Source organism: Thermobia domestica, chromosome 14 (genome assembly GCF_964235325.1).
Source record: "Thermobia domestica chromosome 14, izTheDome1.hap1.1, whole genome shotgun sequence".
Taxonomy (NCBI): domain Eukaryota; kingdom Metazoa; phylum Arthropoda; class Insecta; order Zygentoma; family Lepismatidae; genus Thermobia; species Thermobia domestica.
Window position 1 is genome coordinate 85,511,012 of NC_137467.1, and position 26,372 is coordinate 85,537,383.

Genomic DNA, 26,372 nt, shown 5'->3' on the forward strand with positions numbered 1-26,372 from the left:
TTTATAGAATGTAATTATAAGGTATGTACGAGAAATACTAATGATAATAAAGATCCACTTGAAATACTTTTGAAATCTAAGGAACGAGAAAGTGTAACCAGAGAAGAAAATATCGCTTCAGAAAGTAATCAGGATGAAACAATATCAGATTGGAAACTAACTTCGAAAGCAATATGTTTGGTCAAGCGTTTATCGATAGCACAAATACTTATTAAGTCCAAAAGTTTTCCGAGTCACATGAAGCCAAATTTCTCCGATTTTACACACAACACGGAGCACTCAAGGAGTGATATCCTTGCCACTATTGGAGATAAGAACGATCAAAAAGAGGGCGCTGAAGAAAATGGTTATCGAGAAGCAGATAATTATCAGGCCACCAGGTAAGTTTTATTCCTTTATTTATCAGAGTTACGTGTATATAGATATTACTTTTCAACACTTGCAATACTTAATTAAATATATTTTTTTCATTTAACATAACTTGAGTTAATATTCGGCAGTCATTTGAATATACAAAAGAGCACAACCTAATGCTTAGCTCTGCATGAAATGAAACAATTCAACAATTAAATAAGTTTCCAAACGTAACGGTAAATCACTATAAACCTTCTGCTTACAGCAAGCTTTGCGTGGTAGAATTGAATACTGACTCGTTTTGTGTTATGTCTAAAGCAGTTTTTTTTCACACAAACGGTCCTCGTAAGTAAAATGATAAGTCAGTAATACTTTAAACAAGATATAAACTGCTGTCAAATCTCAAGACTATTTAATAGGGGTTGTTGTGAAACACTACCTCCAATAGGAAGCATGTCTATTTTCTGGGCAGAATTTTCGGTGATATATTTTCTATTACTCACTTGCTTATCTATAACTTTCTTCTCTCACTCAAGGCATTTTCATGGTAAAAAAAAGCTCATATCTTTGTATTTATTTATTTACCGGTCCTGAAACTGTAACATTATTTTATATACAAAACACCCCAGCAAATAAGTATGCCAAATATAGATCACGCAAAGAAATTATCGAGTTTCTTTTCTTTTTATCTTTTTTAAGGTGTTAAGGTTACCGAATACTTTCACTTATTGTGATTTTTCTAATTTTGATGTATGTCGTAATACGAACTCCTATTAGACCAACCAGACATTAAGCTTTTGTAAAAATTTTGTTTTAATATATGGCTTATTTAACTTCACAGATAAAGGTTCGTTCCTCAGAAGTTTGTACTTTATGATGGTGTGTCTCATCATTTCTTCGTTTGTGCTACCTTATATGTCCAGTTTGTTATTTTTTTCAGAAGGTCAAAAAGTTTAAGTACATCTATTCACAATATTAATAGTTAAGACTTTCAAGAAAAGTGCATTATCCGTCGAAAAAAAAAAATACCCTCATACACTTGTTCCTCTCACGACACAAATGGTTGTAATACATTGAACTTGCTGCCATACAAGGTATCACCTTAAATTGCCAACAATCATCATGCAAGCCAACAGAATAATCAATTGTTTCTCAGCAGTCGCTTTCTTGTGACATACGAGCGGTGCTAGAACATGGGTTATAGTTTTTTCATCAGGTTTTTGCCAAAACTCAGAATCATAAAAATTGGACATAAGAAGTATAACATATTAAACGACGATATAACTTTGTACCGCGGGTAAAGTTTAGAAATAAATATGCATTCCCTGCCACTTTTGTATGATATTTGCCGCCAAAATAATCTTTTCTCTTTCATAAAGCCTTGCCCTGTACTCTTCTTTGAACATTGACTCGATTACGAGCCGACAGTTGCTCACATGTAATTATCACTTCTGGCACGGATGGCCCTGGTTCGATCACAGATCCTGACAAATGAGTTTTTTGGTGTGGGAACACCGTTTACTTGGGTTACTCGAAGTTCTCCTGTGGTTCCCACATTCCATCATTGCCATGCATCTAATTCTCATCCTTTCTCTTAGCCTGGGTGCACAAGGGGAGATCATTAAACTTAAAAATGACAAGCAAAAAATAATCTAGAAAAATTAAAACTCGATTAGAATGGATATGACCTGATAGCATTAAAATGAAATTTGTGAGCAGGAGGAAATTAAATATTCTCCTGCTTCGATTTCTCCAAATGAATACGTACACTTCCTCAATACTTCGTTTTACTTAAGACAGCAATGCTTGGTCCACAATGAAATATCATCAACTTATACCTCTAGAGTTTTTTCCTACATGTTTAATGATTATTCGTTACATTATCGTTTAAACAAAAACATTGAAACTATTCTTTATAATCATTTAATGCAGTGGCATACATTCTATTAGGATAATGTGTACTGCAGTCCGTTTATTAAATAATTAAGTATGGGTAATCCCATATGAAATCACCAAATTCGAAACTGAAATGTAGTTCTTATGTCTTAAATTTTCTTGAAAGTTTGTACATGTCTTTGGTACTCAAGCATAAAATACCTCTGAAAATTTACAGCTCTACCTCAAAGGGGACCTATGTAGGAGCCATTCAAAATTTGCGAGTTTTGTGCAAAAAACACCTAAGTCCGCCTTCGACTTAAAATACTGAAATCCTTAGATCTCTGGACTAATTGAAGCTATTTAAAAATGGATTTCACTAAATCAATCTTAGAATTTGTAGGATTTAATACATTATAATGGTGAACTTCCCAAGTGGGGTTAAGCATATGAATTTAGGCATCAAAGAGAAATAAAGAGAAAAAACAATGTCAAAATATGGCAGTCTAAAAACAAAAAACCTGCCCAAGATCAACGTCAAATTTTCAAAACAAGTAACTCTGGTGTTCCTCTTTAACATATAAAAAAATTAGGAGGCTCTTTTTTGGTATGTTCAATGAAACAAAATTATGACACAATGTAAGCTGAAGGCGAACTTAGGCACTTTTTGCACTAAACCCACAAATTTCCAATTATTGTTTCCAGTTTTCCATGCTAAAATGTTTGTAATGGTCAAGACTGATATGATTAGTAAATGAGTTGTGCCAGAAATTTGAAATTGTAAGTACTATTGCTGAAATGACTCAGATTATGTTCTTAGTTCCAAAATCATGGACTATTATAAAAGCTATTCAAACATTTGAAACAACCGAGTATCTCGTTCGTAAAGCCCAGAAAATCAGAAAGGGGAATGCCATTTTAGCCAAAGCTGGTTCTGAAAAAGGACATAGCATTCCTGCAGACACCCTTAATTTAATCACAGAAATCTACAAGAGCGACAAAGCGTCCTGAAATGCTTGCGTCAGTGTCAGCATATGAATTTCAACATTAAAGAGAAAAAAGAAAAAATGTCAACATTTTGCAATAATTTCCTAAGAAGATCCACTTAAAATTTACCTCGAATTTTTGAAATAAGTAGCTCTTACTTGCCTGTTTATCTTATAAAAAATTAGGAGGGTGTTATTTGGTATGTTGAAAGAAAAATATAATTCAAGATTCATATTATTTTATTTTCTAATAATTCGATTTGCATGTTAGGTATCGTCATCCGCAACAAAAAGTTGGCATGTAGTGTAACTTCCACTTTTTCATTAATAACTCAGTTTTCTTAATATCTTATCGTTTCTTTGTGCTTTCCTTAACAAATCAGTGTAGTAATGAATAATTATTTATGATTTTCGAGAGAAAAAATATAACAAAGTAAGAAAAAAAACTTTGATTGGTATGCGTTTTTAGTCAGTCAAATAATTACGCGAAGAATATTCCGAGGGAAATTTGAGAGAAAATGACTCGACACAGTGTACAGGTATTAGGAACACTCGGAAATATGTAAAATTGAAAGAACAGGAAATAATATATTTTTGAGATGAACATACAATTCACACTTCACGCAAAGTTCCAATATGCAAAATCAATCTATATCTTCAGTGAAAATTATGAAAAAGACAGAAAATTGCTACTTAAATCTCCAAGTGTGAACCTGCGTTTGAGCGATTTTACCAGCTATATCAAAAGCAATTCTGTGGATTGCCTCTGTGGCCATGCGTGTTTAATAATGCTGTTGAAGATCTAAAAGCGCAGGGCGGCGGTTTGAGCCTGAGTACAGTAAACTTTTTTCAATATAGAAATGGCTTTTTTAAAAATATAAAGTTCTATTTTGAAGTGCTTGAAAAAACAATATCAGACGAACTATCACGTTTCAAAGCTGAGTTGTATTTCTTCGCCACGTCCATCAAATTATACGAAGACGGTAAAATAAAGAATGTTAACATTCTTACAATGAGAACATTTGAATTCCTCGCGGGAGTTAGCGTACGCGCCTTTGGCGTGGGAGACCCCGGTTGGATTCCCTGTGGGAGCTCATGTGGTTCGAATTCCATCTTAATCAGTAGGTCCACGTCTCATATAGCCTTGCTGCTGACCGGGACGTTAAACTCAAAATCGTCATTATCACCCGGCGGGAGTTCACGTGGTTCCGTTTTTACGTTAATGAATTCATCCACGTCTCATATAATGTTGCTGTTAAAAGCAGATAGCATTGACCAAGTAAGAATTGAGTGTTTTCTAGTAGAAAATATGCCAAACACAATGATAGCTTAAATTTTTAAGGCTTGAGAGTCCCATTCCCTCAACACCACCGAAGCCTTCAGACATGATATAATCTTCATATGGATAATTCTGTCAAAATTATCAGTACTAAACATGCAATAATAGTTGATAAAATTTCCGTATTTCGATAAGTATTGCAGTATGTATTTTAAAATGATGGTAAGTTTTCTGATTATTACTGAATACGTCTTTCTTTTACCTGGATTTTTTGCAATGTATGTCAGGTCAAGAAATGTTGGATGTGCTGCGGTGATTCATGGGTATCGAAGCGAATATATATATCTATCGAAGAATTTCGTAGTTATTCTCCAGATTTTCTTAAGGCTATCTAAATAGAACACAAATATGTCTTCTTCGAATTTTGAAAATATATTAAAGGTGAAGTTTAATATATAGTAAATATGAAATACGAATGAATTACTTGGATATGACCGTAAAGGCATATCGCATCATGTATGAATAGTAGATATTTACTGTATTTTGTGTTTCGTGGATATAGTCATGCTTATTAACTTAGGGAGAATAGGAACTGATTTACTAACGATGTGTATATTATTGTTCTACCATCGTACTTTTGTTCGCTGTCGACTTTAACAGCCCTCTTAGATAAACAATGATAAACTTATCATCACTCATCATAATATCTACCATCCTACTTCAAATACTACTGCTGATATTGTTATGTATCATGTTATGAAATCTAACCTCACATAAGCTACCTTTTTATTTTCTACTAATATTCATAAATTAAATAAGAAGTATGGAAATTTTATACAAATTGAGATTCATCATAGAAGATACCTACCGAAGTTGTCCATAGCCAAGAATTACATCAGAAATCCTTGATTGTTTTCATTTGTTTCTTGTATTAATATTAGTTTGGTGATAACATAGTATGAATTCTATTCTAAATTTTGGTTATTGTCTATTAAGAATTTTGTTAATTTGTCAATAACGTGCCATGCTGCCCTCTGGATGTTGGCTCCAGTATGTCGCCTTTAAGTCCCAATTCGATATGTCATACTCGATATCAGCGAATCAGGAATGAAATAATCTACAGATGCGTGTTCTTACGATCCCTGTCAAATAGAAGTTTTCCGTTGCGCAGTACTAGATATTTCGAAAGATAGGAGCTACATAGTGTGATGAACAGTGCTATTACAGTATCCATTTCTCAAATTATTTCCAAATATACATTATATGTGATAATAAAAAATTATGTAAAGAAATGACCCCTTACCCCTAACTACATGCGCCACTGCTTACATGTGACTCAATTATGTCTGCTTCAATTGTTCAAAGAAGTTTCAGATACAATTTATGGAGAAGGGTACTCGAAATTTTCCCTAAAATCAAAAACAAAGTAAAAAAAAAACATAAATTTTACTTTTAAGCCCGGACATACTTCTAAGTCCAAAACAAGCAATTGGCTCTCTCGCACAAAACACTCAAAGAATTCTGAAACTTAACAATGAATACATGAATACTAAGCGTGTTGGTAAAAAAACATGCGAGCACCTAACTATTTTAGATGAAGATAGCGGGTCTCACAAACACTGGATGATGAAAACAGCGACTCAGCCCTTTTGACTATATGAAACAAAATGGCTCTAGCAAGGGAAATATATTTCTTCTACATCATGCTGCCAGCTATTAGTCGATTTGCAAAACAAAGAAAAGTGTATCCAAAATGTACCGTTCGAATACTACGTACGAGTCCTTTCTTGTAATGATTTCTTGCCTGTGATACTTTAAAGTACCGTTAGTAAATAAAATGTTAAGTTCTTCAATATTAATTCTAGCAATAACAAGTTTTGTAAATAGTACTACCTGCATTTTTCTCCATTGAACTAGCCCTCTTCTCGTTCATTTCATTTTTTATCCCTATGCGAAATAGTTTTTTATTAGTCAACTTCTCTATATTATTATTATTAAAACTTATAGTAGTAGTAGTAGTATTCACATCGATGTTTGTGATGATGCTAATCTTGACTCGTTACCATGTACTTATTTTACACGTTTGCTATGAGACCAATTTCTTTACATGTCATCACAGGAAGGTTTGATTTTTCTTCCTGAGACACCTTTGATTTGGGGCTAGCACGAAACTTCTCCCGGCATAGATATAAAAATTCGTACCTATTCAGTAGTAAGCGAACAAACAAAAGTGAGAAAAAAGTTTTATCTTCGCACAGAAAGTGTGGAGTCCTTTGATTGACCTTGACAGTGCGTGTGGCATTGGATGCGGTAATTGTTGTTGGTATGTGCAGTAACAAATAAGACAAAACAGTTCGAAGCATCTTTCAGGAAGATACGCACAATTTTCTCGCTATTTTGACTAGAATTTACCTTACAGATATGCAAACCAAACCAACGCTGAAGTACAGAATATTTCACCAGTAATTTGAATACTGTTAGCAAGAAAGCTAAAGTGTGAATATATCTTGAAGTACAAACTAATAAGCGTCTTGCAAATTTTCCTTCTATTGCTGTTTGGTTTGAAATTATCCACTAGATTCTTCGCTTTTACTGTAAGTAACTAATCAGCGTCCTTCACATGAAACGGAAAAGTGCATCATTTTAAAATGCTACTAACGGTCACTAACTTTTCAGAAGTATTGGCATCCTTAAGGAATTCTTTACCTGTTTCTGAGGAGGTAAAACATGCTTTCCGGATATCCATATGTTTCATATATGGATAAAACAAATCTTACATTAGCGAAACATGCTTGAACATCCGTTCCATATGCGACCCAGGAAATGTATGTAAATCATTCAAGAACATAAAAACAATTGAACTATTTTTATTTCTTCTTTTGTAGATCAAATTCTGGTATAATTATGCTACCGATATGTGGAAAATGCTATGATTCCGGATGCAATGTACCCTTTCTGTATAAGAGCAATGGGTTAAAATTTAGTGAGGCAATATACCAATATATATGTTTAGCTGCAAGAAGTGGACACGATTTGTTAGACACAATCAGTGGTCCAAACAAGGATTAGATTGGATTATATTTTAATTAACGTCTGGTTGAGCAGGGAAGCTATATGAGACGTTTACCTACAGCCCAACCTGTTACCCGAAACACACAACCTCCCAACTGCGAATCGAACCCGAGTCCTTCCCGCCAAATGTGCGTACGCCATCTACGTGGGAGCTCGTTAGACAAACTAGGATAATTAGGATCAAGTTCTTCGGTATAATTCTTCTTTATATATATATATATATAAAGTGACTCGTTTTGGAGGCTTATAACCGATTACTGGTGTTTATTTTTCCTTCAGTCTTCAAGTAAAATTTTCGTCCATGGCAAACAGTGTTTGTGTGCACTATTATAAGGTTAATTATGTGTAAATAACTTTCCGATTAGCGTGCTTCAAAATTCAAACATACTAGTCACAGAGAAATAAATGAAGTAAATAAATTTATAGTACTATCTTACCTATCGGTTTCCGTTCGATAAGATTCGTGGGAAAAAAGATTGTGCGAGAACATTGCTACAAAATGCAAAGTAACTTTGTTTCTTATTTCTGGATAAGACGAATAAACCATTGCTAAGGAGAGCAATTCCTATTTACGCAATAAAAGTGGCAGCAAGTTACGTTCTTCGTAGCTGTATACAATAATGTATATATATATATATACATTTGCTAAAGTTGTATATGTATTAATTTTCCTTTCAGTTTGTTGTAACAACTCTTTTAATTACTTAGTAAAATTAGATTATTATCTTAAGTCCCTTTTGCTATAATTATCTAATAATTTTCTATTCTATAATTTTATCCTGATAATTTTCTTAGCTGTGAATGGTTGTGGATAAACTAACTATTTACATGTGCTGAATACTAACATATTATTGTAGCTTTTTCGGCGTACACACACAAGAAAAAGTGTTTTAAACATACATACCTACCAATGTACTCTTGTTTATTTTACGCTTACTGTACATTGGATTTCAAACGAGATATATGCTTATATTTGTAATGGGGTACATTCCTCACATATTCTTGTATGCTAATGCCAATTTTCGAAGTAGGTCACTTTCAAATAGTTTCAACAAACCTTTTCCCGTTATTTTTTTAGTCCTAATTAACAGTGTTCGGTGTACTTTTTCTATGGTACGTACGGACAAATTTTCCTAGATTATCTTCGAGTCCTTGTCTATTTTCAGCGTCTTTCCTATTTCTCTTTCTTCTTAATAGTAGTTCATCACTTCAGACAATGCAACATTTCACCTTTGAGTTGGTCGATTCATCCTGTGACGTAAATTTTGGTAAAATTTAGAGTAGAATTGCGCGCCTTTTTGAGATATGCCTTCAATTACTTTGTACTATTCGTAAATGTAGTGATCAGCAATCTCCACCTGTAATTACATAGTCACACTTCTTGTGATATGATTTTTGCAGAGGCGATCTAGAGTCACCAAGTAACTGGTAAAAGTTCCTGTCAGATGAATAGGACAAAGGTTTTTCTCTTACTTTTTTTTGTCCGCTTATTCCTGGATACTTGAATTTTTTATACTTATAACGTGAGAACTTGCCTCCTGACTGCCGTTTTATATATCGTCTACTAAAACATTAGATCACTTGTGTTTTATGATTGAATTGATTACTTTTGCTTATGTAACAACGATGAGTCGAACGATGCGTCCTACCTTTTTTTTTTTTTTTTTTTTTTTGTAGGTTCCGAACCACACTGCATCTTCTGCATTTTATGTGTTAAATTGGAAAGGTTTTTTTGGGAAATAACTATTCAACTTACCGAACACGTGACGAGCGCACTACTCTTGTACGGTTGTAGAAACACCCTTGTCAGTAGCATTTCGAATTCATACATTACACCAAAATTTTATAAGGGGATGAGAAATAGTACTGAGAAAACACTGCTAATACACTGCTAATAGTCGAAGGTCTGCATGAGGAATATGTCGTAACTTTCAGAACGTTATAGAATTTCCTCTCGAAGCTACCCCTTAAAATTATCACTGATTCAGACGTTTCAGAAAATGTAAAATAGTGAATCCAATATCGCAATGTTTCCTCAGATATTGATAACTTTTCTCCAAGGCCGTGCTCTACCACAGTTTGAGTTAGGGAATAGGAGTAATTGGAGTAAGTGTTAATCCTCTCTTAAGTATGGAACTTACATCTTTAAACCAAGTTGTAAAAAATTTTAAAATGTGTTGTATGAAACGAAACAATCTATTACATATTCCAAACTACAAAATTGTTTCTGTTGATATATATGTTATGTCTGTCTGTGTGTGTGTGTGTGTGTGTGTGTGTGTGTAGGTAGGTAGGTAGGTAGCTATGTGTGTGTTCATGTGATACGCTCTGTCTTGAAAAGAGAATTATCATATATGCTTTCTGTGTTTTCACATAATATTGTTATAAATCGGACATGTTAGTCTTAATAAAACTGTTTTCTCTTTTTTTATTTGCAAAAAGAGCCCAGAACGAAAAAAAAACAATGTGACATAAAATAACATACCCATGTGCCCATCTGATATGAGGCAATGTATTAAAACTAACTTTATATTCGATGCTACACTATTTTGGAACGAAGACAGCCTGGATAGAGGCTGAAAAAAGAATTTTCCCGTTTAAGACAAAACGGCTTTAATATCATCAACAGAATTCTAATCTAGAGAAAAGAAGCTCTTTTCAAAAGTTATAAATCTGCTTTTTTTTTCTAATTAAAAAGTTATGCATTTACGTGAAGATTGTCCTAGTATTCAGCAATTTTGATATGGTAACCCTAGGATAACAGGGATTTTTGCTTATCAAGTACTATTCAATATACATCTCGCAGTCGCACTTACGTCGTTCGGAATACTACTTTTAATCACACTTTGAGTTGTAGGCATTTATGTAGCCATTGTAATTCAAAAGGAACATACTGGTTTTCCTAAGTTTCCGTTAAATATCAGTTGAATGTTGAAACTTCCCTGGTCTTGAAGCGTACAAATACAATATAAATGAATAAATAAAGTAAGAAATAAACAATAGCTTGTGCGGAAACTTTCTCAATTAGAACTGACTTTTTAGAGAAAGTCATTTCGAACCACAATGCAGTTCCACATGCGTCTGTGATCCGTACGTCCTGTTCCATAAACTTTTATTCACATGTGTATCACGAAAGTTTACTAGTTTGGAAACTTCAAAGTTAACATCAATGATGTCGCGTTGTAGGATAAATTTATTTTGGATGTATAATAATTTACGTCAGTGATAATTGTTGCTTTAATCATGGCAATAAATGTAGATATTGGAATAGGCCTATCATGCAGCAAGATCTGTATTTTTAATGTATGACCTGTCAACACTACTTGCAATCGAGTAGGAAGGACAAACTGTGTGTTGAGCAGATTCACAAGATATCTTCCAAAAAAAAAAAAAATCACATGCAACATCATGTTGAGTGACAAAAGGATGATTTCCCCTATTTCGCATTCAATAAAGTTGGAATACAAAACATTGTAACGATCCCAGGCTATCGTATTATGTATTTAGTTATAAATACGCACATTAGAGAAGACCGATGAACATTGGTGAGCTAGGCTTTGAGTAAGTAACTTGTTGTGAACTGAATTATAACAAAATTTACGTCGCAGTAGATATAGTTCATCCTTCCAATGGGAAGAGATAACATATTACACAAGTAAAGAAATCGAAATTTCTAAGATAAACGGGTCGCGCTTGTGTCAGTAATATCGTAAAATTCTTTCAAAAATAAGCTATGCGGCAGGTTTCGTAAGTAAAAAGACGATAATAGAATATCCAACAGGCTCATGGTGAAGTGGAGGATAGGAATCCAGGATGACTTGGTTTAGTCGAAGTTAATATACAGTATAAAAGTTTTATTTCTGAGGCCAAACCTTCGAGTTCCGTTAATCAAAGTGTGATTGAGTTATGTATATTACCGAATGTGTAATAATGTTTAACGGTGAAATAGACATTCCATTTTCTTCAATGTTTAACATTTGCTGCTGAAGTTACACACGGTATAAACTTCATATTAAATTCATGGTTTTTGCTTTATTTAATTTTTTCCGTCTCCTTTCATACTTTCGCAAATATATGAACAATAAGTTCTTTATCTATTTCTAGCCAGCAAAACAAATACCTGATCACGAGGGTGCAAATTCTGCATCAAAATATCCAGAAATCCAATGCAAACTTCAAATTTCACAGATCGCTCGGTAACTAGTACCGGGAGTAAGCTTATACGTATTGTCCTCCCGGTTCGGGATCTGTGCAGGTCCTTCATATTGTTTGTCGCTCGAGTGAAAAGTTGACCATTTTCAGAACACATTTTTATAAAGGAAAGGGACTTTAACTCTGATAATATAAATCAAATATCTACTCTTTTCAAAAAGGGTTCGTAAGCGTGATTAATGAAGGTATTTCGTAATTCTTACTCCCTCAAGCCTGTGTTTAAAAGAGTCATATCATGTATGCATTCCTTGAAGATATGTAGATATACTTACAAGGCAGAGTACACCGTTGTAACACGCCGATAGGATAAGATTGAACATACATAGAGATCATTGAGAAAGAAACGACACGTATTTTATTATATCGGCCAATAAGCACATTGAAAGTGTCAAATAGGGGCATAAAAATGAGATCCAAATTATGTGGAATATACCGAGAACGAGAAGAGATATCGCAAAACGTTAAATGTATTAAATACTACCAATTGTCCACGCAAGGCAATAAGGTAGAAGGTATCCATGCGAAGAAAGCAAACTATCCGGAAATGGACAAATGACTTGTACAACATTATCGTAATGTGCTACCGAAATGAGCGAAGAGGATGTCAAGGAGTAGGAAAAAGAAGAAAAGAAAACAAAATATACCTGTTTTGTTTGGGTTCATACGTCCTTACTATGTGAAAGAGATGAAAATTCATCTCAATGCACAAAGATGGTAAAATACGCTGGCAGGAAGCAAACGCCTTCGCATAGGTAGCCAGCGAGACAGTACTGCCCAGTAGGTTGCATATATTTGAGAACTAAGTCAAATGGTAGAGAAAAGAAATAGATGAAGAAATGCAAAGTCAGAATACATCGTACATCATGAGACGTGAAGATAATGTAAGGTAGGAAAGAGACCGTTGACGTGAAACACAAAGCCATTTGTGAAGAGAGAGCATGGAACGCAGCATGTGTAATGCGAACTGAATTAGACACGCAAACTTACCAACGCGAGTTGTGTAGCCATAAAGTATGTATGTGCCTTTGCGTGTTTCACAGGTACTATACTCAACGAGACAAAGCAATGTTCAATTGCTTGTGAAACCTAGTGGTAAACATTGGAATCTTTGGTATCTGGAGTACTGTTTTTGATTGTTGTGCAACTGCAGCTGTGAGTATGTGCGTATTTGTGCGTGTGCAACAATTTGGTATGAGATAGAAGTGGACGTGAAACGTTTGTGTTCGCAAGATGGTCTATGTGAATCTCCTGCATGTGGTGGATATGCTGATGAAGTCGTATCAGACAACACAATGTGACAGGACACCACAACGCTAACGAAAATTGAGCTCAAGAACTGCTTTTTTACATCCTGGAATGTTGCAAGATTAATGGACATATATATATTGATATTCTGTACCACCTATTATTGAGGAATAGACCAGACATCCCAAGACATCCCAGTCTAAGGTCACCCTCTGGACGTGGCATATAAGCAGAAGACAGTACCGTATTGGAATCTGGAAAGAATAGAAAGGTGTCCTGGAAAGCTGTACAGAAATATTTCAAGCGTGTCAAATGCAGAAAGAGCTATATAGATGGGAGAAACAGAAAACAGAAGGTAGAACCAAACATGGAATGCTCACCGTGATAGACTGAACTGTGTATGACAGATTTACGACATCAAAACAGCGGCATCTAAGTGTATATGTCACAGATTAGCAATGCTGGACGTTAGAACAAACCATACAAGAGCTGTTGCTAATTTGCACGCTTCAAAGAAATCATTATTGCGCTTTAAAACACATCATGGTATCGTTTCACGCAAAGCTAAAAAGTTTGTAATTACAACGAAGGCCACGCAAGCGCATGAAAGTGCTAAAACCCTCGTCCAAAATGTATGTTCGGTCATTATTGATCATGGCGAGAATAATGTAATAAAACAAATCGGAGAAGCTTTACTCTGGACGCTGCCTGGCTCTGGAGGCGAGATGTATATCACAGTAACAACCAATCTCTACCTGCTATTGCACATAGCTGCACAATACAACCTGGTATATCTGCCAGTGGAAAGTTCCTGTCGCCCATGCTCATAGTATTGAAAGAGCATCTTGGTACGTTTGGACCACGAATTCAACAATCTTCGGCTCACAAAACTTACACATTCGTACATCGTCTTCTGAAAAATTGACAAATAGGATCAATAAAACGTGATTCCAAACGTTGACCTTTCCACAGGTCAATGAGCAAACAGTACTGTTAGTCGACGAGTTATGATCGAGCCCACTTGGCAACAAATAATGCCACTGCACAGCAGTGCAACATTATAAAGATACCTATGCACACAAGTGGGTTAATACAACATCCAGACGTATATGGTTTCAGAATTGGGAAGAATTTCGCACTAAAGAATCTGATGCTGTTCACCTTCAGTAACTCAACATAAATCTACACAACAGAGCGAATATTCTGACACTTCAATACCTTGTGCATAATCGACTGTCGTCTTTACAGTACAAAGGTCTATTCTACTACGTGTAGTTTCGTTCTCAATGTCTTTCAACACAACTAGTTACTTTACAAATCCAGTGGACTTTCGTTTCTTTCAGTTGACGTCATTGGCTTTTGAAGGAGAGTACCATAACATGTCCATCATGAAGCTATCGTCGTGCCAACACTGCTTTTGTATTGACTATTGACTAAGATATAATTTTACGCTACTTATTACAAGAGAGCGTCGTGTTTCCAGCATATTTATATATAATGTCCCTACTTACATATCTACGCGGATTTTTGTAGTGATGTTACGTTGATACACATGATTGTTACTAATATTACCGTTGCTGTTTATCTTACATATGTGGACCACCTACTGTTATTTTCTACCATGTAATGCATTTTTTTGTGTGTGTTACTACTGTTTACACACATTTTCGTTTCCAACATATATCTCACCGTTGTCCCCATTAAGCGATATATTCAACCCACTGTGTAGTACTGTTTCGCTGGCTCCCAATAGTAGCGGCGTTTGTATCCTTTCTGCGTGTTCTCCCATTTTCGTAGATAGAAATATATCTCCGTCCCTTTCGCATACTAAAGACCTATGCACCCAAAGCAAAAACGCGAATATTTTATGTTCGTTTCTTCTTTCTTTCTGCTCCTTAGCACCCTCATCGCTTATTTCTATAGCACATTATGTTGTACACGTGATTTGTCCATTTCCGGAAGTTTTGCTTTCTTTGCATGGATGCATTCTACCTCACTGCCTTGTCTCGAGTATCGATAGTATTTCGTACATTCAATTTTTCCAATTTCTCTTTTTGTTCTAGCTATATTCCACATTATCTGATTTTGACTCCATTTTTATGCTCCTATTTTCAATGCCCTTGTTGCCCCATATAAAATAGATGTCGCTTGTTTTTCCATGATCTCTATATCTGTACAGTCCAATACAATCGGCGTTTTACACTGGGGTATAATACCTTGTTAGTAAGGAGTATCCACAAAGATTGTCCCGTGAACATTGTAGTATTATAACTCGGCAATAAAACATGTAACATGAATGTGAATTAGGCAAGATGTTCTTTCCCAAGAATTAGAATATTCCCGTAACGGGATACCTGAGGAACAGGCAAATAGCGTAATTGAGAGGAGAAATAATGAAAACTCTTTTGTTGCCTGAAAAGATTTCTGAGGTCCTATGTCATGAGAGCTGCAGTTTTCTATGTTGCCGATATTAAAAATATCGAACAGGCATAAATGTTGTCTTTAACGTATATAGGTTTACGGCTGAATATCGCTTCGCAACATCTGCATAGAAACCTAGTTTTCGAAGAATCTCAGGTATTGTAGTAAACTGTCCAGTAATACATCAGATGACGTGTAATGGATTTCTGTTCATTACATGTTAATTTTGTATCGTATGGGAATTTTATTGATAGGCATACTACACAAATTGCCCATTTCATATCACAAACCGTAGGTCCCTTGCCCACTGGTTTTCAGTAAATATTTTCCGTATCGAATATCACCAGCCTGACATAATCCAGATTTCAGATACCCTACATTTGGTGTACAATTTGCTAATGGAGAAAAGCTTGATATCAAGTTTACATATTGAGGAATAATATGCTCATTACCACTCATCCCTTTCTATATATATTATTTTCCAAAAACTCGGAACACGGAATTTTTTTTTAAATAAGTGTATGTGTTGTTTTCTCTCTCTCTCTACAAAAGAGAATCCTGACAGAATTTTTTTTACGTATACTCGTAATCCTTCTTCTCTCCTTATGATGCCCATTTCATTCAAAGTATCGTGATAAAAAAAACAGTTGAAGGTAGGTATTCAGAATATTATAAAATAATTTTCCAATAGTTGAGCTAGTCTTATAAGATAATGTATAATATTTTACTTTCATTTTTTAATATGCAGAGTGGACCAAGGTTGTGGAGAACGATTTACTGAAAGCTCACATTTAGCAGAACATTTGTTAATTCATGCAACTGCAAAACCTCAGACATGCCAAGAGTGTGGAAAGGGATTTAGTTATAGGTCAGATTTGGCACGACACATCATAATACATACAGGTCAAAAACCTTACATGTGCCAAGAATGTGCAAAGGGATTTAGCTGCAAGTCAAATTTGCGAAAACACATTTTAATACATAGCGATGAGAAACCTCACTCATGCAAAGAGTGTGGAAAGGCATTTCGTCGTATGTCACATTTGACAGAACACAAAATAATTCATACAAGTGAAAAACCTCACACTTGCCAAGAGTGTGGAAAGGGATTTTCCTACAGTTCAAATTTAAGAACACACATGTTAATACATAGCTCGGAAAAACAACACACGTGCCAAGACTGTGAAAAGGAATTTACTTACAGGTCAAAATTGCAGCAACATATGTTAATTCATAGCGGTGCAAAACCGTACACGTGCAATGACTGTGGACAAAAATTTGTTCAAAGGACACATTTGAAAAGACACATGATAAAACATACAGGCGAAAAACCTTACACTTGCGAAGAGTGTGGGAAAGGATTTTGTGAAAGGTCATATTTGGCAAACCACATTTTAATACATTGGGGTGCAAGACCTCACACGTGCCAAGAGTGTGGAAACGGATTTAAGTATAGGTCAAATTTGGCAAAACACATGTTAATTCATAGGGGTGAAAAACTATTTATGTGCCAACAGTGTGGAAAAAGATTTAATTATGGCTCAAATTTGCGAGAACATATTTTATTACATACAGGTAAAAAGTCTCACACGTGAAAACAGTGTGGTAAGGGATTTGGTTGTAAGTTAGCTTTAACAAGACACATGTTAATACATACAGCTTAAAAACATCACACTTGCCAATAGTGTAAAAAGATTTACCTGCAGCTAAAATTTGCGAAAACACGTTTTAATACAAAGTGGTGGACCTCACACTATGCGGAAAAGGATTTGGTGATATAATAAATTTGGCAAATATCCTACTATATAAGTAACCAAGAAGATTTCGTTTTCTAGTCCACGAACTTAAAGGTAGATATGCCACGTAACTTATTTGGATGAAAAAAGCCCCATCAGCATCGACGACCTTCTGCCAATCTTCCGGAAGAGCATGGATTTCGTCGCAGTAAAACTTGTTGGACCATGAAGCGAAGGAGAATTCAAGTGCATCTTTTAACTCTGCCAGGGATTTGGATTAGAGTCTTCTAAGGCTATTGTCCAAAAATTGGAAGAGGTGATAATGCGACAGTGCAATGTCCGGGAAGACGGCGCATGCCGCAGTTTTCCATCGAAGAAACTATGGTTTTCCGGCTATTTCTAGCCACGTGAGGTTTAGCGTTGTCCTGTGAGAAAAGGACTCGTTTGGGATTTAGAAGTGTTGGTTCCAGTGTTTTCAGTTTTCTTGAACACGGCTCAATCGCTGACAGTACACAGTTGCATTGGTGATCCGAACAGCTAGCACCAGTTCTCATTATAATGCCGCGACCAGTCCACGAAAATCACAAAAGGACCATCTTTTGGGAGATCATGACGGCGCCGTGGAACTTCAAGCAGGACCCAATAACTCCTCATTATATGTCAACAGCTTGTCCAGAAATTGCTCCATCCTCAGACGAGACCGCAAAGAAACAAAGATGTCTGCTTGCGTTCCCTTGTGGCCCGGAATCAAATCATGTGGGACTCTTCGGCCCAACTTGTAGTGTTTCCCAAGTTGATAGAGGTGCTCCCGAATGGTTTCCGCACTTACACTGAATTGTAGTCCCAGTTCCTCACATATCTGACCACCGTTGACCTTAATTGCTGTATGAAAATTTTCATTTTGTAAATGTGTTGTTCTTCCAGCACGTGGTGCGTCTTCGAGTGTTTCATGATCGTCCTTAAACTTGTAAAACCACCGCTCCAATGCCCGCGTAATCACGACTCCCTCACCTAAGTCCTGGCATATGTTACGGCCTACGGCAGCAGCCTTTGGCTCCAGTTTTTTAACTCTTGCAGCGTACACACACTTATTTTAACGATCTGCTGAGGTCCCATGTTCACTGTCTCCTTTCGCAAGTTTACGGTGTAATTGAACTGCTGCACCCAGGTATGTTCGATATACCCATATCAACAACTCACCTTCGCCTCATTACGGTTCTCATTCAAGTCACGGTGTTAGTGCCAATTGAATAGAGACCTCCATAATAAGCGATAGATCTATCTTGGTTACTTTTATATATACAGGTGAAAATGCTCAAATGTACCAAAAGTGTAGAAAGGGATTCACTCAAAAGTCACGTTTGAAAACACAAATTAATACATACACACAAAATACCTCACACGTGCCAAAAGTCTCGAAAAGTATTACCTGTTAAGTACCGTTTGCTAAACACATGTACATACGCACGGATGAAAAACGTGGGATCTTCTAAGAGTGTGTATAGAGATTTAGTCGTAGGTCATATTTTGCAAAACACTTGTTAATACAAACAGGCGAAATTTGTGAAAATAAGTTTAATCAAATTGCGGATTTAGCAGCCCTCAGTTAACACATACCAGTAAAAAAACATCGCACTTATTGAAAGAGTAAAAAGAGATATATTCAAAAATCAAAGTTGAAAACACATATATTAAATATACATCAGATATGCCAGTGGTCTAGGGAGGAATTTATTCAAATTTTGTATTTAGCAAGACACCTTAAGAGAGGCAGATGATAAACTTGTTACCTGTGGTTTCATATGATACATGCTTGGCAACGCATATGATATGTATAGATATTAGAACCTCATAGCGCCTAAGGTTGGAGTAAGAATTTAATCGAAGATCAGATATTGCAAAAGAAAAGGTTACACATACAGTTGATAAACACTATAGGCGTCCAAGTGTTGGGAATGATGAAGACATTTCTCCAGACAGTACACCACTGACTTTCTCATGCAATGTTTTTAACGTCTAAATATTTTGTGATATATATTAGGGGAGAATTCAAAATTTTATTTCCGTATTCGGTATTCAAATAGGTAGTTCAGTCGTAATTTTATAATGCAGTGTTGTAATTCACGCAAAATATTTTTCTTAATCCAACTCAATTTGTGACCAATCCGATCCATAGTAGTATATGTTTGGTATATTTGTTTTGAAAACTAGGCACAAGACTTTTCGAAGTCTGAAAACATTTTTCGAAGCCTTTATATATGTGTGTAATCCTTTCTATGATTGGGTTCTGGCTGTGATACTCAAGTCAGATAGTGTAGATATAGGCATGGTTATCAATCATCAATGCTAGTTCATTTTTAGAATAAGAATACATTTACAATTATAAGCTATTATGTCTTCTGTGGTTGAAATCGAGAACAAACCATTACTTGAACAATATTATTTTGTTAACAATTAACTATGTTAAGAGTTATTTTATTAAATTTCACTTTTACATTGCCTTACGATTTTCCGGTACATCAATTGTCCACAGATCATAAGCCCAACGCTCAATAATAAATGGTTTGCCAACAAATAAGAGTGTATCAGTAGCATAAGAGATATTGCAAAATGAGCAATCTAAAAAGATATTGCGTGGGTTTTGTTTGTTTCGTTTTGGAAAAGAACTGACCACTTCAAAGCGTATAGTAAGTTATTTACATGGTCAATTTTAAATATTGAAAGTCTTTGGCGTGGGAGACCCTGGTTCGAGTCCCTGCGGGAGCTCATGCTCGTATTCTACGTTAATCAGTAGATCTACGTGTCATATAGCGTCACTGCTGAAAGGGACGTTAAATTCAAAATCAACTCAATATTGAAAGTAAAAAAAATTATTCAACTAGCTAAGCTAAGTAAGATGTATGATAAAAAGTTAAAGACAAAGCATAAAAAAAAACTTGGCGTTAGTTTTTCGCATGCTATTTACAAATTAGTGCTGAGAAGGGAAGAAACTCAGAAATGAAACTGGACAATATTTAAGTATCAAAAATTGAATCTGTACTAGTGTGGCAGGTTGCATTCTGCTTAAGATAATTCTTACAAATAAAATTCACATTCAACTCTTGATAACACGATTAATATTTTTGTGAAGTGTTCAGCACATTATACTTTAAAAACTCGTTCCTTCATATCTAGAAATTATTTATGTATATCTAGGAAAATCAGAGCTATTTTACTATATAATTAAAAATTATAAAAATGTAGTTGGTAAGAGCATGGTTTTGAAATACCAATTACTTATAGTCCTAATTATTTTTATGTATTTCTATTTTCTAAATTTGCCATTTAACGTAACAAATGTTTTGAAAGGAGCTGTTGATTCCATTTAATGATTTTGTTTATTTACTAAGGATTTTCTAGATCTTAGGATTCTAGAAGCAATTGTTAACTATTATACTATCAGTAACATTTATTTTCTGTTCAGCGCACATTTTTCCAAGTAGGGTAAAAAATCCCATGATACGTATTGTTTTTCCACTGTGTGATATACGTATATGGACGTTACCATTTGGCTGGCGTGCATCAGCAAAACTGAAAAATTCATCACTCAGCATAGGAATGAAAGAACTGCCATTAGTATTCGAGCGAGAAATGGTTCGAAAATCATATTTAAATAACGTCCCACTTCTTTCTACAATGGAGCTCGTTATGAGTTATTGACTCATGAGAAATAGAAAATTACTTTCATTGCTTTCAAGAAAATATCGTTTCTTAATGAAGTGATCATAACATTTAAAAACCTGTTAAGTAATATCTCCCTGAACTTCTAAAGTCTCAAGCATACGCATTTTTTTCTGAATAATTTCACTGTTTTCTGGTTTGCTGAAGAGAATTTCAGAGTTCCTTACAGCATCGAAGCTGTATAAGACGTGAACATAGAGTTTCGTATGAGATAAAACCCACATGAGTACTATGATCATGTGACTACGATTGAGTTTTCTTCGTTATTTATTCTAGCTTTCTGTTATAGTTGGAATCAAATATGTGAACATGAAATGAAAATATCAGTAATTAACTACCCATTCGAGTGCATAAGAATTGCTGTCTTTCTTTGGATGTTTACTATTATGCGATATAAGTTAAAAGACGGTGATAAACGGATAGTAAAAGTTACATATGCTAGACATTAGAATATTTTGAGCCAGTTGAACTCCACCGAGATAAGGTGAAAACTGCTGGAATTCTATCGCCGTACAGAGAAAAAGACCAATTTTTGCGATTTCGCTCGCTTACGTTCTTAAAGATTCCAGATATCAATTCAGTGGACTTCCTTGTTTTCGGACTCTTCAACTGGCGTGTATCTCATCTCGCAGTCAGCACCGCCCTCTGGAAATTCTGCAAACAAAAGTAGGATACCATACACCTAATCCAGCTGAAAGGCATGCTCCTGGAATGGAAAAATATGTACCAGGAAATAGACAGTAGAGGTGGGCCCCAGATTGAACAAAATCTGTGAAGAAAATGAAATTTCCTAAATAAGTGGCACAGTGAAATTCGGCTCAAAATATTATATAGTGGATGGTTGTGATTTTAAATTAGATCCTTTGCTTGTAGTTAGTCTTTGCACCAAGAATGATATTCCAGTTCTGTAGTCTATATATATAAACCAAGGCTAATATATGTAATTATCAGTATTTTTTTTTTTTTTTTTAGATTTAATAATTGAGTTATTCTGTATATTTCGTCCATAAATATTAAAATTAATTGATCTATATGCCTCAGAAGTTATATTCTCTCAACAGCTTTACGATATGGTTGTATCTAAACTTACTTACAGTATGTACATTCCTTAGGTACACGCTAGATTCAAAACCGATACTGAAAGTGTCTGCGACAAAGAAGTAACTATTCGGATATCCCTTCTCTTTACTCTCCGAGATCGATTCTGATTATTGCCATAAAGATATACATGCCGCTAACAGTTTCATTGCTCGGAGATTATTCGTCGCAGTACGTTTGTTTATCTGTTTCCTTCTCTTACTTTCTTTGGTGTTAGAGATGACCTTGTCTAAGTTAACAAAGAAAGGAAATAAGAAGCCTAAATAAATATTGTGTGTGCCTCAAAATATATTTTGTTAGGAAAATACTTCCTGGGTCCAACGAAATCCTGTGTCTTCTGTTCTTTAGTGAATATGTATTTTAAAACAATCACGATAGGGAAGAAGATCATTCTGAAGGGTGTTTAAAACTCAGTTTAGGCAGAAAACTGACACCAACTGAAACGATATGATTTATCTGAACTGAGAGTTCCATAAATAAAACATACACCTGCTAAATGCGCAAAGTTTGTGGAAATATGTGTCAACATATTTTATATCTCATAAGAATTAAAGTCTACAATAACTTACTTGTACTTCTATCTACAAGTAATTCGTGATACTTTAATGACCGTGTTTCTCTGAAAGTTGAAGCGAATATAAATTTTCCAAGTAAAATTTGTAGAACTAGAAAACAACAAAATATGGAATTAATCGGTTTGGCTTCTGAACGCCTCATGTATATACACGTATATATACAGGGTGACTAGAAATACGATACTTTCCTTGCAAGGTAATATTCTACAAATAATTTGCAACATTTTCACCTATATGTACCGGGTCGCAAATCAATAGTTTCTGAGTAACTTGTACATGTGTGATTGCTTTAAAATTTGCCGGCTACGAGAGGTGCGCGAGAAAGTTCTACGCTGGCCCACTTCCAAATATTGTAAATCAATGAAAATTTACATGTATAATCCTGCATACTCATGTAGGTCATATGGTAGTGTACACATTCTAACTCTCGGCTGTTGCTGTGTTATAATCCGAGATATAGTACTCCAAAATCCATTACTGCACCTCACAAAGCAGAGTGGGAATACCGCGGAAGTATTTACCGCTATAAAATGACTGCATTGTTGGGGAGAGGTAGAATGAAGAAGGTGTACGGTCAAGAAAAAACGCGAAATTCGACGGATTTCATACCCAGGGTTGTGCATCTGTCTGGCCAACATTCGAGCAGTGAACAGATGCATTGTTTCCCACGAGACAGACAGCGTTGTTTTGTCAGAATGCCGAACTCTGGGATTTCACAATCTCGGAACGCACACAGCAGTGAGGCAGAGTATATCCTTGATATTATGGTACCCTTTACCTGGAAAGCAAGTAGTAATTCGCCATGCTCATCCCATATTAACGTGATCATCACTTTGGCTGCTTGAACACATAATTTTCTTTTGGGTTATTAAAGCGACGCTTGATTGCTATTTATTTATTTATTTAGGCAAGATAATGCATCAAGGAAGGGCTACTAACCCACATACAAGTCTCCTGAGGACGAGAATCGACCACAAAAACGAGCAGTGCTTTGTTTCTCATTTGTATTAAACACTCCACAGATGCAGAAGGTTTATAGGCAATCCGTTAGAGATCTTGACAAATTAGTTTTGTGTAACGCAGTGTTTTGCTTTGCAAATAGTATTTATATGGTAGATTACAAGTTACATCAAGGTACGTTCCAGAGTTAACGTGGGCAGTTGTGGAACATGTGTTTTGAAAGAATACAGCAACTAAGAGACACTGCACTGGTGTTAACTGGGCTAGTTATTTGTGTGATATCACGTTGTGGCCAGGATGACATTTATCCGAGCTGGCTGATATGCATCTCATGTATAGGGAGGCAAAAGGTAATAGCCCAGAGGAGAGGCGGTTGTATAGTGATAGGTTCCCTAATCGACGAGTACTGTTCGGTGTCTTTTTTCTAAGGCTCGATCTTCATCTTCGAGAAACAAGATCTCTGGAACCCCAAATGGATATTGGGAGAATTCGAAATGTTCGAACTGTTAGGTTTGAAGAGGGAGTAGTTGAGGTAATTAAGGATTGTCCTCAATTTAGCACGCGGTATAGTCAACCCATATTTCAGTCATATAAATGTGTGTCACGCCCTCCATGACGAAGCTATACACCAATTGAAGGGTAAGAGGAAAAAACAAGGAATGTCCATGTATGTGCTTTACCGGGTGCTTTGTCCTATCTGTTGGTGACTCTTGGCGCTATTTGATTGTATATGCCATGCACGCGTAGATGTAGAAATATCCATGTAAAAAGGGGCGAAAGATTTAATAACCCTATTCTTTGTACGCGGTTTTCAATATTCAAATGCCGTTTTCACAAAAATGTAATTTTGTGACATTCCTTCTTTTTTTCTCTTACCCTTCAATTGATGTTGACAAAAGTACATGAACTTCTGCCAGAAGACTTTCACCGCCGTGTGGACCCTTGCCAATGGTACTTACGTCAAATTATCGCCACTCCGAGCTTTCCAACTGTGATTTTGTGGACCGACGAAGGAACATTTACCAAGAAATGTGAGTTCAACAGTCACAAGAGTCATCTTACGGATGTGGAAAATCCACTTGCTACTTTGGTACACGACCATCAGCCAAATTTGCAGTCAGTGTGTGATGCGGCATTGTAAACGACCATCTAATTGAGCTTTACGTGTTGCCTAACCGCCTTCGTGGTGACACCTACCGTACATTTCTACGAGGTCTTACCGAACTTTTAGAAGACGCGTAGGTAAAGACAGTGTTTTCTCCAAATCAAAACAAAGCACTTATAGATTCTTCTCATCCTTTGCCCTTATAAGGTTTTTCAGATCTTGAGCTGCCTTCGCCATATCCAGATGAACGCTTCTGCTCGTTTCATGAGCTTCTGCCTCTTGACCATTTGAATTTTTATTGAGAACATCTAGACTGTCGTAAACGTTGCAGGTGTCATTTTAGGCTTTTTCTCTCTGTAAATTGAATTTCGTTAGAAATATTTTCTTATAAGATGCACAGGATCCAAATGTTCTTCTTTATACAAGTTGTACATGACACTTAGGGCCATATTTATAAACACTCCTTGAACTGTTCCTTGACTTGACTTTAAGGTTTCCTCGGATAAGTGCTCCTTGAAGTTCAAGGACTACTTGAAAAGAAGTCATATTTATGAACCTTCCTCGGCTGTTCCTTATCGAAAGTTGATTTCAAGGTAGACCCAAGTAAAAACGTCATAGAAATGATGAGGTCATAGCCAAGAGCCAATAAGCATTCATAAAATAAAAGAAGAGCAAAATTCGCATTCAAAGAAAGGTTTTACTAGCAAAACACAATGGCAGAAATTAAACGAATCGTATATACTAATGCGGAAAAAGCATACTTAAAAGAGCTTGTGCTTAAATACAGGCACATCATTGAAAATAAAGGGCAGATGGATCGACACTCCAACAGAAGAGCTTGGAATAATATTGAAAAGGAATACAATGCCATTCCAGATCATCGCAAGATGAGTACTAACGTAAGTTAAATATTTATTTTTGGTTAGTTTACTGATACTTGTATGATAATTTCCCACACAATTCATGTTTTAACGGTAATTATGTAGAGCAGTGGCGTACTAGACAAACACATTCTATTGAGATTTCTCTCGTACTCAATGTTGAAAGCTATAGCTTACGGAAATATTTATTGTTCAAAGTATTCATTACCTGCATGCGCTTGTGCAGTTTTACAGTATGTCCTCATAAAAATTTAATTTACGGTTAAAATGAGTGAGTACATTTGAAATTGGATTGTATTAGATACTAATTTCTATGGGCGGAGTATTTCTGCATATCGTGGGGAAGCTGCATTTTGTGGTTACAAAAATATTGTTACTAGTATGAAACCATTACTAGTAGAAAGTAGTTGAGTACTCACAGTAATATTTTCAGGACATTATTTGCCACAAGGGTGATTTCCTGTATGCCATACATCTTGAAACACTGTTAAAAACATATTAAGATATTTGTAAACACAAAATACAATGCATCTATTACGAAGGTGGCTAACTGCATGTCAGTTAGCACTCATATAATCAATCTGTGAGAAATTATAACGGCATACTGCACGAAAGTAAGTATGTAGAGTATTAGGGAATCGATTTAACCCAGAAAAACAGCCTGGCGCCTATTTCTAGCATGAATCATATTTTTATAGCAGATTAGTTTACACATATATTATCAAACTGTTTGTGATTGTTGGGGTATCAGCCAAGGAAAAATATGCAGGATGTCTTAGGGAATCATTTAAAGCCAAATAAATGAAGTATATTAGTTTTTATTTTGACAGCGTACTGTAAAACTGGACGCATA

At 35.5% G+C, this 26,372-nt stretch overlaps 1 protein-coding gene across 1 annotated transcript in view; it reads left to right on the top strand.

The window, feature by feature from the left end:
* The first annotated feature begins 242 nt into the window (after positions 1-242).
* Positions 243-26,372, top strand: part of LOC145669899 (uncharacterized) — a 39,510-nt gene continuing 13,380 nt past the window's right edge. Inside the window, exon 1 of the mRNA XM_081738247.1 lies at positions 243-380. The gene's annotated coding sequence lies outside the window, so the exon portion shown is untranslated. The remainder of the gene's footprint in view (positions 381-26,372) is intronic.